Here is a 4,220-nt window from a genome sequence, read left to right on the forward strand (position 1 = left end):
TATATAAAGCATCTAGATGGACAAAACAGCCAACTTGCTGTGTCTTACGTGTCTGTACCAATGACAGTAAACCCTCTGCACACTCTGACTTTGATATTTTAACCTCTGTTAGCTTTTTACGACATGCACTTGAACGCAGCGACACTGTAAGCCCGTTATTTTATCTCGCGTGTCTCTCAACTTTTACTGAGTTGGTTTGTTGCTGTTTTGAGACAGAACATCTGGCGTGGAGCTGTTTAAACCGCCCGCCATGGATGCAGCCCTGTGGAGTGTAAATCCACCTTAAAGTCAGCGACTTTGAGCTTGACGAGATCAGAAGACCCCCCCCCCCTTCCCCCCCAGGTTTCAAAACAACTTGTAAAATAAATGCAGCGGACACGAAAAGAGGCGCCTGCAAAAACGCAAGAAGTTGATCCTCTGAAAGAAGTTGAGGAAAAGACTTCCTTGTGCCGTGCAGCGCAAGAACTGCACATAGTTTATCTTTTTAAGACGTCCGTAGGTTTCTGTTTTCTTGGAATTTATTGGGGATTCAGCTGGGAGCTGCGATCATACCCACACTTCATTTATTTATTTTATAAAAGGGAATTTGGGATTGGCTGAAGTTTAGGCAACTGACGGCGGAGGAGAGAAGAGATGCAGCTGTCGCCTCCGGGGTGTAGGGTCCTTCACTTCAAACGCCGCTTAAAAACTCGGGAGAGGTTATCAGCTTTCGCCTTTAGGATTTAAATAAGCTCACCCAAAAGCGAATGTAATGTTTTACTTAAACTTTAAGCGAACTCTATACAAATCAAAGCGTTTCTAGAGCAGTTGCTTGTGGGGATTCAGGTATAAAGCCAAAACATTCAGTGACTCAGACATACCATTTGATATGTTTCTGAATTGTTTATGCAGCACAATGAAATCCGTATCGTTTAAGACAGTTTCCTCCTTTCAGTCTTGTTATGTCTTCCTTGTTGGGACGTTTCCTTCCTTTCAGCTTATGATGAAAACAGCTGTTTTTGCCACTGCCAGCAGTGGGTGTCTTCCCCATAAAAAAAACTGGAACCAAACGGTGCCAATTTTCCAACCAGTGAGTAAAAATAAAATTACTCATTCTTTCTCTGCCTCCTTTTCTGCTCGTGTTGTGGCAGGGATTGTGCTTGGTCACATGTGCCAGATGGGCAAATCTTTACCTATGCAGCAATAAGCTGAAGATGGGGAGGGGGAGGCCCCGTCTTCGGCTTGAAATTTTTCTGGTCATCAGATTTTGAAAGGTCTGTGCATTTGTAGTAAAATCATAATATGAGTCACCAAAAGCAGCGGCCTTCATGCTGCTAGCAAGGGGTTTTCTCTCGCAAGGGTGTTTCTCTGAACAGCTCGAGGACACAGTGATGACCACTGTTGGTGGAACCTTGACTCTGCTTTCAACCTAATGCGACCTGAGATATGAAGACATTTAACTGTGCCAGAAAAGGTTTAACACTGGACGATGTAGTGAAAAACAGGAAGGCAAGGTCAAAGTAAAAAGAGGAAGTTAGTTTATAATAATGAAGTCAGTTTTTAAAAATGATGTAATCCCTGGATTTTTACCATTTTTGAAAAGACAGAAAGGCCCACGTCTGCTCATTTCCACGTCTGAAATGAGAGGCCACCTTCATTTTTAAAGTGAGGAAATAATCGTGCAATCGTGTTGTAAAACTTCTCACAAAGCTGTCATTACACAACCGTTTACATGCCATTTATTATGTCAAGAAGAAAAGAAAGAGGAAGACAAATTAAACACACAAAGTGCACACGTTATTTTGGAAAATGCTGCCACAAATTTAGTTTACAAAGTACCAAGGGGCACATCAGATTATTATAAGAAAATGTAAATCTCTAAACGTTGACCTGCAGCTGTGACCCATAACCACTTCCCTTTGTGACAATGTAGAGTGTAGAGCAACATATTTAAAAGGCTTCCTGTTGCTGAAAAGGTGCATCTGTTTGCCATTTCATGCCAGGGGCTTTAACTGAAACTCTCTTACTTTAGAGAGGAGCTCGTCTCCTGCTGCTTTCACTAACACCCTGTAATGGGTTTGATCATCATTACCATTACAGTGGGTGTGAAAAGGGCAGGATATGTGTTGGGAAACAACACTTGCAAGTAGAGGATTAATGCAGTTTGAGAAAACCAGATTTATCTGAAGGGTTCAGCAGCTTCTGTACCATGAGGTAATATCACCGTGCAGCCTCACCACAGGGTTATTCAAGACGTCAAAGGTGGGGAAATTTTAGCAGGGTTAATATATGTTTAATCAGCACAGACTATCATCCATGTCTGAACGAAAGAAAGCTGTCAGTGGCAACATGTCCTAAACAGGTGGCATTCTGCCTTAATACAAAGGAGGGCCTGTTTCTGGGCCCTCGGGGGCTATCAGGATTCTGAGAACAGAGATCAGAGGAGGAAACTTATATGTATAATTGAGCCAAAAACACGTCTGTTGTATACATGCAAGAGAAAATCTGACTGTTCCAGACACATGGCATAGCTTGTTGGTTTGGAAACCACATCGAGACAGCTCAGGTAGTACCGACACTGCAAACGCCACCCACTTGGCATGCTAAAAAAAAATCATATTCATTTCCTTTGAATACCTATTTAAAGATCACAGCGTTGTCGGTAAGAAATTTGTGTGCACATTAGCTCTTCCAAGCTGTTCCCCCAGCAATTAGTTAACATTTAGCTATATTTACCGAAAAAAATGCTGTCTTTACTCTCGCCTTCGATATGCATCACTTCTGTGAAATAGGTCTACAGAAAGCTTAAAGAGCTGTCAAAATGAAATTAGGAGAAGAGGAAGGTAGGGTGGGTGTGAAACAGGAGAGGCGAAGGGCTTCCTCTCCTATTGTTCCACTAGGAAGCCATGAACAGTGGGGGGGGATAAAAGTTTCACTTTAATCACCATCCCAGGTCTTCCTATTGCTTTTCCTAACACACAATGGCTCCAGTAGAGTTCAGCCCCGAATACAGAATTATGGCATCGACCTAACATTGTGTTACACACACACACACACACACACACACACACACACACACACACACACACACACACACATAGGATGCACACATACTGTGCAAACAAATGTGCCAGCCAATGAAAGAGGAAAGGTGATCGACTGTTCTGCTGTATTTAACAGCAGCTGATTCTGTTAATATTTAGACAAAAACACTTGTGTGCTTATTAATTCTGGCTTGTTTGCACGGTGCAGCTTCCCCTTACAAATAAGTAGCACTGCCAGTAAGAGCCAGCAAGTAGTTAAATCCACTCTAATCACATTCAAAGCAAAAGTTTCTGCAGGCTTAGATGCATGTGGAAGTGCTTTCAGTGATTCACAAAAACATGGGTAGTTACTTTGGAGATTTAACTATCTAAATTATACAGCTACATAGAACAACATAACTGAACTAATAAAAGATGGGAGCTTTTAAATTACTTTTCTTTCTTTGATGAAGCTTGTCAGCTTATTTTTTTCATAACTAGCAGGGGAAAAGACTTTAAACGAAGCAGTAGCTCTCTAAGAAAACTATTAATAGAGAACGCACCGCAACAAGCAGGTCAGCAGAACAAGTTAAAATGAATCTGTGCAAACACAAAGAGTTAGGACCAAAGCTTTTAAAGTTTGGGATATGGCTGTAATGCGGCAGGCACAACAAAGTTAATCCCCCACTGTTTGAATGATCAAGTAATTGTGTAAGTAATGTGTAAACTGGTTAATGTATTGCCTCATATTGTAGGAAAGCTGATCTTTAGGGGTTTTTTAAATAGTTGTGTAGACAAATACAGTAAAGATGTGCTAGGAAATAATGACTGGCATTTTATACACATTTAAATAGTTTAATCAAGACTCTGATTTACAGGTTAATCCCCAACATTAATAGTGAGCATAAATCAGCAGGGACAGTCATCTCCAACGCTATAATTACTGGCATTGTGGGTAGTGGTCCAACCTGCTCGAGGTTTTTATCACATAAAGAAACACGAAGTTTGCAACATCTGAAGTTTGGCTTTGTGGAATAATGAGCAAGAAACGGGGAGTGGAAGTGTTTATGTGCTGGGATAACTCAGGAAGGAAGTCCACTCCCCAAATTCTGGCATTGACTGAGACTCCACCCTGACTTTCCCAAACAGAGATATGGACACACACACACACACACACACACACACACACACACACACACACACACACACACACACACA

At 41.5% G+C, this 4,220-nt stretch overlaps 2 protein-coding genes across 3 annotated transcripts in view; one reads left to right on the forward strand and one right to left on the reverse strand.

The window, feature by feature from the left end:
• cdh23 (cadherin-related 23) overlaps positions 1-4,220 on the reverse strand; it is a 194,363-nt gene that overhangs the window by 18,983 nt on the left and 171,160 nt on the right. The window lies entirely within an intron of this gene.
• Positions 1-4,220, forward strand: part of vsir (V-set immunoregulatory receptor) — a 12,037-nt gene that overhangs the window by 454 nt on the left and 7,363 nt on the right. The gene's annotated exons all lie outside the window — the stretch shown is intronic.

The sequence above is a fragment of the Pundamilia nyererei genome, unplaced genomic scaffold, assembly GCF_000239375.1.
Source record: "Pundamilia nyererei isolate P.nyererei 1_Seehausen unplaced genomic scaffold, PunNye1.0 scaffold00120, whole genome shotgun sequence".
NCBI classification, from domain to species: Eukaryota; Metazoa; Chordata; class Actinopteri; order Cichliformes; family Cichlidae; genus Pundamilia; species Pundamilia nyererei.